This window comes from Biomphalaria glabrata, chromosome 16 (assembly GCF_947242115.1).
Source record: "Biomphalaria glabrata chromosome 16, xgBioGlab47.1, whole genome shotgun sequence".
NCBI lineage: Eukaryota > Metazoa > Mollusca > Gastropoda > Planorbidae > Biomphalaria > Biomphalaria glabrata.
In genome coordinates this window covers 27982053-27994244 of record NC_074726.1, presented here as the reverse complement: position 1 = coordinate 27994244, position 12192 = coordinate 27982053, and positions in this window count along the sequence as shown.

The following is a 12192-nucleotide window of genomic DNA, read 5'->3' as shown; positions in this document are numbered from 1 at the left end:
CAAACATGAACATGATAGGCTATATATATTATCTTACATTAGTTACAAATAAAGATAGCGAATGAAATATTTTTTTTAAAAGCAGTTTGTTTGGAAAAAAAAAAAGAAATACGGGGAACGTGAAACATCTGGATTGATGGACCTAAATTACAACTTTTTTTTTGTCAGATGGGTGAAGAGGGGTATTAAAAAAGGAGCGTTTACTGACATGCATGGACGTGAGTAGCAAGCCCTCCGCGTGCAAATTAAAGGCTACATATAGATAATAGCCTATGTGCTATATGTTGATGGTGTCATCATCATATATCATTCCTTTGAGTTCCTCGTGGAACGTAGGACCTCAGCAAAAACACGCCACTCTCCACGGTCTCTTGCTAGTTGCTGTGGGTTCCACTCTAAGGCCTGCCTAGCTCTGTTGTTGGTATCTTTTCTAAAGGTGTGACCAATTCATCTTCACTTCCTCTCTAAGATCTGCACCTCTATATTTTTCTGCCCACTCATCTCCCACAGTTTGGGTGTTTTCTTGTAGATGGTGTAGTGACAAATTACTTCGCAGACATCTTCGTGACAACGAAGATGCTTGCTTTAAGTGTTTCAGATGTTACTTCGGAGTTGAAGATTATTACGCATACGACGGGGATGGCCAGGGCCGGATTTAAGTATGCGGAGGCTACAGGACAGGATATTTTTGAGGAGGCCCCTAAACTTTTTCGAAATTAAGCTTTCATGAAGATCCACTTTCAATATATAAAAAAATGCTTACATATTAAAAGCATTTGAAATTTAATCGCACTTTCCATTTTTTTAAAATATTTAATATGCTAATTTTAGTTTTAAAAAATTTTTAATTTTTGAGTTTGTGGAGTGTAAGGCCCTTGGTAGACGTAGAGCCGTACACCCGGAGCTACATTTACATAATCCGAGCATGCTACAAGCGGACACTTCTTTATCACAACAGTGTTGCCAGCCAACGTAAAATTTAAAAGTGTTAGCGTTAAAAAGGCGAAAAAATACTTAAACGTTTGTGACACGTCGAAATTCCGATATATTTCTCTCGTGGAGGCCCCTATCTAGTGGAGTCCCCGCCAGGGGATGTAGCCCCGCCATTCCCTCTCTTAAATCTGGCCCTGGGGATAGCGGCGGACAGGGTTTGAACCCGGGACCATCAAAGGACAGTCCAAGGCGCACACCACACGACCAGTCAGTCGTGCAGGGTCTTACCAATGTATTCAGTATAAGCAGTGACATTCCGTCGAAACAAACCTACAAATGTAAATTCTTATCTTATAAATTACAGACGTTCCTTCAAGAGAAAAGATAATTGTTTTCTACGTGTATCTTATCTGTTAATCTAGTCGTGGTTGTTAATCACACACTTAAACTCTGCTTAGTCAACTAACTCTGCTTAGTCAACTTTAACTCTGCTTAGTCAACTTAAACTCTGCTTAGTCAACTTAAACTCTGCTTAGTCAACTTTAACTCTGCTTAGTCAACTTTAACTCTGCTTAGTCAACTTTAACTTTGCTTAGTCAATTTTAACTCTGTTTAGTCAACTTTAACTCTGCTTAGTCAATTTTAACTCTGCTTAGTCAACTTTAACCCTTAAGGCGCGTGTGGTAGTTTAGCCTCCATTGTTTATGCACTCATTGTAAAACAGCTCAGCACTTTAAGGGTTAACTCTGCTTAGTCAACTTTAACTCTGCTTAGTCAATTTGGTTTTCCTGGCTGATTCGGGCAAACCATTCCAACTCTTTAATGGTACTATGGAAGAAGGAGCACTTGTTGGCCTAGATTCCTAGTATAAATTGGCCTCCTTCAGTCGTAGAACGACTATGGTTCATCTCAGAGCACACTTCCTCGTGTGGCTGTGGAGCCCTATTTTGGAGAGACACTCCCGTCCACAAATCAGGTTAAGAAGGCTTTTGCTTCGGAGGTAGAGGAGCTGACCATTTTTCGGATTGTTCGTTTTTCTTCCAGAGCTGAGACCCATGTTCTTTCACTGTCCATAGCTTTCTTGGTCACTGTCTCTCTCCATCTGGTGCTGTCTAGTTAGAGTCAAACCAATAATTTTGTTTTGTAATTTTTCTTCTAAAGATTTCCAGGGAAGTCTTTTGTATTGTAGACTTGAGGTGTTCCCATTTTTCTGTTGCTGTATTTTCAGAGGCATTTTTATTCTCGCGTTCCAAAGATTCCGCAAACTGTATCTGGAGATCAGGGTGGCACATCTTGCTTACATCCGATTGGTTTCTTCCTAGTAAGATAATCATTACCTGTTAGAGGAGGGCAGTAACTCTGCAGACCTGCCATATCAAAACATTTCTTAGTGGACGACTTTCTTAAATTTGTTTCCCTTTTAAATAGAATCGAAAAAAAGTAAAGTTCCCTTTCAGACCTTGCGATCTATGGGACAGATGATGTGGAGGTCATCTGTTTCTGTGGCTCAAGGTTAGCATGGGGAATCTTGTGGCCAGCAAAACGACAATAAAGACTGGGTGGACTCAGAGGCACCAATAGATCCTGAAATTAAAAATCCCAGCCTTCACCAGGATCTTTCGGTTCGGAAGCCTATAGCGCTTTACCACTTATAAAAGCCGCTACGCCTTCTTAAGCAATAAATAAACGCGTTAAACCGTAGATCTTGTTTTTTGTCAATCACATCTGTGGAAATATGACTGGTCAACAATCCAGTAGGTAATAAATAATTCTAATCCAATATAATCTGCGTCATAAATATGCATATTAAATGAGATGACATAACAGGCGCAGGAGACGGGAAAAAAACTTAAATAGACCGTCAGCAGACAACAGCTTTGTCTGCATAAAATACGAAAAAAATATGTAGGTCGCAACTGGGTTTGCGTAGTCTTGTGAAACACTGCACTCATACTTAATCTTCGGAATCGAAGACATTGCCATTAATAACAGCTAGTAGAATATGCTGCCATTCCGAGATTACGAATGTCTTAATGCGGCAGGGAGATAGACATCAATTTTAAAAAAAAAATGTCCTTTCCATTTTAACACTAAAAAGGAAAAAAAAATGTGAATATGGTTTTCGTACACATTTCTTTGTGTCGCATTGTTTGAGTTTCACCCTTAAGTTGCATCCCTTTGTGTCAAACTCATAGATATGCTTATATAGCCTATGTCTATGGTCAAACTAAGTTGCATTATTTACTTTTCTTATAAAGCCTATAGATGCAGATAAATGGTCGTGGTGTTAAGACAACTTAGACAAGAGAAAACGTTTGCAATCATTTTAGATAAAGTATATGATCTATCACTCAGTTGTAGGTTACATTCATTTGAGGCTTTGGGCTATTTCTTTTCACACCCCGGGGCTACGTCAGATTTCAGAAACCTTTAAACTTGTAATGGCCATGAAATTAATCTCTTGATACCTTGCCAGGTCTTGTATTTTCGCTCTCGTTACCATACGGGTAAGTAAATCTGTATAGCCTGCTATAAACGTTATTTTGATAAACCTTTAGGCTAAGTAAGCCCTCCCATCACAGCCCCTTAGAGCAAGATGAATACAATAGTGACATTGGATTTCAAATTTTCATCATGTTTTTAAAATGATGTGGGCCTATATGCTTAGCTACGTGACAGACAGACAGACAGCCCTCCCATCACAGCCCCTTAGAGCAAGAAGAAAACAATAGTGACATTGGATTTCAAATTTTCATCATGTTTTTAAAATGAAGTGGGCCTATATGCTTAGCTACGTGACAGACAGACAGACAGACATCCCTCTCATCACAGCCCCTTAGAGCAAGATGAAAACAATAGTGACATTGGATTTCAAATTTTCATCATGTTTTTAAAATGATGTGGGCCTATATGCTTAGCTACGTGACAGACAGAGGAACAGACAGACATCCCTCTCATCACAGCCCCTTAAAGTGTGATGAAAACAACAGTGACATTATATTTTAAATTTTCATCATACTCCGTCTTCCCTAATATGCTATTAGAGCATGGAATGGGTTGCTTCAATCAGTCAGGAAAACCAACGACTTTGCAAAGTTTAAGTTATTGATTAACAAGCATGACTAGATTAACCCAGCGCAGGATGTATCCTAATCATCTTTTTTTTTTTTATAAGTAACGCATGTACTTTATAAGACAATTCACCAACAGTTCTACTAAATAGACTAGATCTATATTGAAATAAGGACCCACACATAAATGTGACGCATTGATTTTCTATAGCTTAGGGGGAAAGGGACCAGTAGCGTTAGTGAATAAAGAAAATATACCAATCAATGTGGTTCTGTTAATTTACTTTAAGAGTCCTCAACACCTGTAGTTTGCCTATTGAACATCTGTGGTGTTGAACGCATCTCAAGACAACGCTATAGTCTGTAGACACAGAACAAACAACAGCCACAATACACTATATTAGTCTCGGCTTGTGTTATTAGGCCCCTACGTGGCTGGGATAGCCTACATGTATAATGTCTTTAGTTATAAAGGCGTTGCATAAATAAGGATTGGCCTAATTAGTTTGGTAACAATAGGATAATTAATTTACAATATTGAGATAGGTGTAGTATCAGGTCGCGATCCAAATCTCAATTCTAGGCAAGTACATCAGATCGCGAGATACAAATTTACACATCAAATTGCAAGTCGAATATAAATAATAACACATGTCTCAATACATGACAAACCATCAAATCGCGAGCTAAGTCTCAATTGTAGACAACTACACCAAATCGCTAAGTCTCAATTCTAGGCTAATAGGCCTACTCCAGCCGTCTAAAATCATCCCACATGGTCACCACTTTCGTCAGTCTCTTGGCTGTTCCCTGCCTCGCGCTAACCGTTTCCTCGTTTGAGTGACAGACAGAAGGCCTATAGACTAGTCAACAAGACAATTTATTTTTGTATTTGCTAGATCTATATCAAAGCCAGTGGTGATATTTAATGTAAATGCATAGACATATTTATGTCTAAGTGTAAATGTTTCGTTTTTAGGTTCACTAAGTTTACATATTACAAGCAACTTAACGTTGAAAGTAGGCCTTTTGGATGTATGTATGATTGACCTAGACATAATGAATCTGTGCAATTAGATATATTTTTACCAATTGTTTTTGCTTAGCATACAAATGTAGCTATGTCAGTATTTTCGCACTGTTTGAAAGTCTATTGAATGACAACATACAAATGTAGTTATGTCAGTATCTTCATACTGTTTGAAAGTCTATTCAATGACTGCATACAAATGTAGTTATGTCAGTGTATCTTCATACTGTTTGAAAGTCTATTGAATGACCGCATACAAATGTAATTATGTCAGTATCTTCATACTGTTTGAAAGTCTATTGAATGACAGCTTACAAATGTAGCTATTTCAGTATTTTCGCACTGTTTGAAAGTCTATTGAATGACAGCTACAAATGTAGTTATGTCAGTATCTTCATACTGTTTGAAAGTCTATTGAATGACCGCATACAAATGTAATTATGTCAGTATCTTCATACTGTTTGAAAGTCTATTGAATGACAGCTTACAAATGTAGCTATTTCAGTATTTTCGCACTGTTTGAAAGTCTATTGAATGACAGCTACAAATGTAGTTATGTCAGTATCTTCATACTGTTTGAAAGTCTATTGAATGACAGCATACAAATGTAGCTATTTCAGTATCTTCGTACTATTGTAAAGTCTATTGAATGTGACTTTTAGTCTTGTCTAACTCAATATGAATTTCGTTATTATGACTTAAATGACCAGTGTGTCTTTGAATTGAAGTAGCCTACTGTTTGATATATATTAATTTTTGTTAATAACTCTTATCTATCCACTTTTAGTGGGTAAGTAAATTGAATTTTTGGTAGTTTAGAAAAAGAGTATATGTATATTGAATAGTTACAATATTGTTTTATGGCGTGAGTCTGTGTGGCTCGAAAATCCTCTATGCTGACTAGGCAAGACGAAGACACTTGAAGAACATGTACTAGAAGCAGTTGATGAGTTGGATTCTTGATGTAGGAGTATATAGAATATTGATTTTGAATATCTGCTATCTAATCAAGTAGCCTATTCATTCATTTTTTTTTAATTATTGATTGCTACAACTGATTACCATTACTATTTACCTTTTCATTTATTTCAATTTATTTGATATTATATAACAAGTTCTGTTCTATTCATAGAAACCAATTGTTTTTATGTTCCTGACAGTTTCACTTTACATCTTCAAACAAAATCACAATAAAGAAAGAAGAGTAGTTAAAATGTATTTTTATTTTAAGAGATTTTACACAATTTTTTTTTTTTAATTACAAAAACATTACACACTTTCTGTTTTTATAACCTTTTAAAGTTTTTTTTTATCTACATAGTGACAAAATGATGAATGTAACCTACTTAACAACTGATAACAAAAAAATATAGGCCTATCTCATTTGGTTTTCATATAGTAGGCCTACAATAATATCTCCAAAATCAAAGTTTAAATGCTTTTCATCTCATTATGAATTGAGATGAGTGTATACATGTACAATTGAAATTTTTGGTTCTCAGAAACTAACTGGCAAAATAAACCCAACACCCACTTTAGCATCATCTCAAGCCTAAAAATTGTTAATGTCAACAATAGATCACCAATAGTGCCCTGTTTAAGAAATGTCTTTTATGGATTATGAATTGAACAATTTAAAAACACTATCTGGACAAGCAATTTATCTGAACAAAGGATCTTTTGATCATACAGCATACATCATCACATTTTTAACATGAAATATTATAAAAACAATTTTAAAAAATGGATAGAACTTGTACAGAGTTCAATGAATTCTTGCCCAATACAAATGAAGTAAAGAGCTTTCCAAACAAAGTCATCATTGCTGAATGAAAGAAAAATCTGAGGGTAAAAAAATAAATAAAACAAAGAAATGTTTAATTATTTTAATAGCTTCAAACTGGAATAACCATCTTTTGAGTAGAACATACAAAATATCTAGAGCACAAATGTGAATTACAAGAAATAATTTAATTTATTTAGTGCTGTTAACAAACAATGTTTTAGTGACTGATTGCATCAAAGATTGCATGACCATGCATGACACAGCACTCAAGCTTTGCCTATAATACAAGAAAAATAAATTTATTTTTAAAATATTCAAAGATAAATGCCAGTGGAAAAAGATTCTTCCTTGTGAAGGAATGGTGCACTGCCTGTGATTCTCTTGCTTTTCATTCCACACTTAAAATTAAAATCCTAGAAAAATTATTAAAATTATCAAAGATGAACAATATATAAAATTAATAAATTTCAAATTAATTACTCGTCTTAAAGCAGATACTTTAATGTAGAAACTGTAATAAACTAATTAAAATATTTGTATCTACGACTACAAAGTTTTAAGTGAAAAATTGAAAGATTTTTACACACATCTTGTGTAATCTTGTTCATTTCCTGTTTTATTATTACAAATCAAGGTGGATGCCCTGTAAAATGTATTAAGCTCATAAATTAATCACTCATGTATTTAGCCAGTCAGCCAAGACTGTTGCCCAGGATGTGGCATTCGAGGAGCCATACATGAGCTAGGTAGTTGAGAAATTTAGGTGAACGACTATTCTTAAGTTATAAGAATATGGCTGTCATTCACCTTTCTCACTACCCTACACCCCGGGTTAGTAGTTAGTAAAAACAAGGCAGTCCGCGCGGGTATCTCATTGCGCAAGCTTTTAATGGATTGCAACAGTAGAAATCACATTCAGCGAGTCACATTTGCTTCTTATTTCACACAAAGCTGACAACTAAAACTAACATTCAATCCTAAACCCTGCCTTTCGGACGAGGCGAAATCTAAGCAATCCATTTACTATTTCTCGTGGTCACTGTCATTGGAATTAGTACGGTTAATAGCATGCGAAAAAAAAAAACGTGCACAAAAATTTCTGCAGAAAATTCTGAAACAAAGTACATTATTTTTTTTTTATCTGGTACAAGAAATTTCAAAAATATTTTGTTATATCTAGAAAGCTGAAAAATAGATTAAAGATTCATAATTGTAATCCTGTGAAAGTACAGTAAATTATATTTTATATATACTATTTTATATACATTATATATTGTATTTATTATATATTCATTACATCTGCACATAAAAAAATGAAGTAGATAAAAAACTGAGTTCAAATACACAATTTTTTAAACAATATTAAGGAACCACAATGAAATAAATATAACTAAGTGATACTATGCTAAACAAATGCAATAAAGCAAGAATTTGTGGAGACTCTTGCAGGAGTTAACTGTCAAGTTTTTTTTTTACTAGGCTAAGGAGTACTTAGGAAAACTTTAACTTGGATCACTTAAGTTGTCGTTACCATAATGTAACGTCCTTTTGCTTGTAATAATGCAGTGTCTTACTGGTTGATGTAAGCATGGGTTATTCATTTGCGGGTGCACGATGAGGATAACGAGTCGTTACAACACACCAAAAAAAAAGTCTGACAAAAGAGAGGTGATTTAATGAACTCAAAGAATAGAATCATGAATAATAATATCTAGCCATACGCCGCTGGCCATACAAATAGTTATCACTGATTATTTTTATCCATGTATGAACATAATCACCAAGACGCTCTTGAAATACAATATGACATAAAGACCTATTTACTAATTTCCAAAAGAAAAGCCAGAACCACTGAGTTAATATAAGACAAAGATGAACACATTCAAAAACATGCACATGTTCACAATCCTACCTGGGAATATACCAATAGGATATAACTCACACCAAAATAACAAACAAGTAAAATATTCTCTCACCATGCCTGCCCCTAACAATAACCTTGTAGGTAGAACTTTACATTTGCATATTTTTCTTAAGAATGAAAACATTTACAAATGTATTAATGACCCCTTTCAGTGATTAAATGATCACATAACCAATTATTTTGTAAGCCTAATATTTTACATTTGGTTATACATAAAGCTGCATTTTTTAGCCCACAGAATGAATATATCAAAGATATAACAATATTAATATATCTTTATTGTATTTAACAATAAAGAAGAGGAAACTAAATATTTTCTCACAGGAAAACTAAAAGATGGTAAAGATACTACTTAGATGCTACCAGATGCTGTATTTGCATTATATCACAAAACATAATAAAGAGATTGTATAAAACTGTATAAAATTAGTGCATAATAAAAAGGACTAAATGACCCAATGCTGGATCTCATTATAAATAGTGACTAGCATTGTCATACAATAGTAGGTCCAGAAGTCTAGCATGTTAAAATCAAAGTTAACAAGTTTTACTTGGTGTTAGTTGTATGTAATCATTGTTTTGTTGATGTAGTGTAACATTTAACTTAACACATTAGCAAGTGATGTAATAAGCTTTTGATTCATCCATGTATTGTGCCCCAGTGGTCAAAGCATATGATTGATGTACAATGGAAAATAAAAAAAAAAATGCAAAACAGTCCGGTTTAGCATTGCAAAACTCACAAATACCAAATGAATGTTTATTGTGCCCCAGTAGTCAAAGTATATGATTAATGTATAACAAAAATTTAAAAAAATACAAAACAGTCCAGTTTAGCATTGCAAAACTCACAATTACCAAATGAATGTTGTGTGCTTTAATGCAATAAGAGTTATCACCAGTGTGAATGCTTAATCACATGCCCCGGCGGTCAACAAAGCACATGATACACACAGCGCCAGTGGTCAAGGTCATTTGGTTATACATAAAGCTGCATTTTTTTACCCACAGAATGAAGAAATCAAAGATATAACAATATTTATACATCTTTATTGTATTTAACAATAAAGAAGAGCAAACTAAATATCTTCTCACGGGAAAACTAAAAGATGGTAAAGATACTATTTAGATGATACCAGATGCTGTATTTGCATTATATCACAAAACATAATAAAGAGATAGTACATTAAGAGGAAAAGGATTGTATAAAACTGTATAAAATTAGTGCATGATAAAAAGGACTTAATGACCCAATGCTGGATCTCGTTATAAATAGTGACCAGCATTGTCTTACAAGAGTAGGTCCAGAAGTCTAGCATGTTAAAATCAAAGTAACAAGTTTTCTTTGGTGTTAATTGTATGTAATCATTGTTTGTTGATGTAGTGTAACGTTTAACTTAACACATTAGCAAGTGATGTAACAAGCTTTCGATTCAACCATGTATTGTGCCCAAGTGGTCAAAGCATATGATTGATGTACAACGGAAAATAAAAAAAAAAACAGTCCAGTTTAGCATTGCAAAACTCACAATTACCGAATGAATGTTGTGTGCTTTAATGCAATAAGAGTTATCACCTGTGTGAATGCTTAATCACATGCCCCAGCGGTCAACAAAGCACATGATACACACAGCGCCAGTGGTCAACAAAGCACATGATGTACACAGCCCAAGTGGTCAACAAAGCATATGATATACACAGTCCTGTCAGGGGGAGGTATGGCGAGAGTAAATACGTTACTTTGATATTTTGGTATGATAGTTATATCCCCATGTATATGTACTCCCAGGTTCTGAATGTGAATAGTCTTGCACGTGTTATGAACTGAATGATTTAGTCTTTGTTGAATGTGCCAGAGAGTGCGTTAAGTTAGTGAGGTTTTTCCCGGTCCAGGAAGGTTGGATAGTCGCTTTCTGGACTGGTTTTTGTATTTATATTTCATAAATAATTATTATTGGATATTAAAGTATTATTTGTATTCAGGGATATCTCGAGTTAGAGTTGAAGTTTATTAAGTAATAATTGTTCTTATTTAAGTGCCCTTAGCGAGCCAAACAAAGCAAGAATAGAACCCTGACAAGCCCCAGTGGTCAACAAAGCACATGATATACAATGGTAAACAAAAAAGCAAAAAAAATACAGTCCAGTTTACCTTTTCAAAATTCAATTACCAAATGAATGTGTACTTTATTGCAAAAAGAGTTGTGTGCACAGTGAATGTGGAATGATGAGAATGAATGTTTGAAAGAGGAAGAAAGAAAAATATATCAATATCAAAGGAGAGTTGATCCTATTAATTGTAAGATGGGTCTGTTTTGGTGTATGATTAAGAAACATCTGCTTGCATCAAGTGGTGCCCAAACAAAAAAGGTACAACCCTTGTATTTATCTATACCTAATTATCTTATCAGAAATTCTAGAAAAAAGTCTATACTAGAGACAGAATACTTTTGGAAATAGACAATGGTGGACAAGTCTGAGGTAGCAGTGTTGAGGGAAGAGGGGAGGTTGTTGGATCTGGAAGGATGGAGAGAGATTAGCAGAAAAAAAGGAAAGATAAGCCATGGAAAAAAAAAAAGGAGATATTAGCCACGAATAGAGAACAAACAAAATAAATACTTAAAAAAAAAAATACAAAGCTTATAAAGGTGTAGTTGTATCACTTAGTTTGGATCTGTCATGTAATTAAATTTTTATTTGTGAAGATTATGGACATGTTCATTGAGCCAATATTAAAATGTTCATAATCTACTATTGATGTTTTGGTGTAGAGTCCCATCTGCTCGTAACAAAGAGGGAACGTCATTGCCAAAATAAAAGGAACATACAGTCAAGTGAGCTCTAAAACGTGTTTATAAAATAAATGTAGTCGTTCCATGAAGTCAAGGTTGTGTGTGTTCTATTTATGTGAATGTTTCTGTTGTGTTGTTTATATATGAGAAAAGAGTCCTTGTAATCAACAAATTTCCATAAAGATCAATAAAGCAGTCTTAATCTTAGTATTAGTCTAAGAAATCTATTAGCTAATCAGTCTTTGCTACAATCCAATTTATTTGGTATATTACATTTTATCCCAACTGAAGACAATATGGCACAGAAATATAAATCACAGTCCACATGTGTACAACAGGGTATATCAGTAAAAATTCTTTAGATTGAGAATTGAATTAGTAAGTATAAAGAAGGTGAAATCATTCAAATGCATGATTATGTTAAAGTGTTTTTTTTTTGTTGCCGTTTTAAATATACACCTCATTGTATTGTGTAACTGAAATACAACTGGTTCTTTATTACTAATGAAAACTAATTACTATTCCAAGACTGCAAACTAATTATTACAAGACCCAATTATGTACGTTAAAATATTACAGAATAGCAAACTATGCATCAACACTAGTCAATAAGTACACAAGTGAAATACTGCCTTTAGCTATATGTATGTACAAGT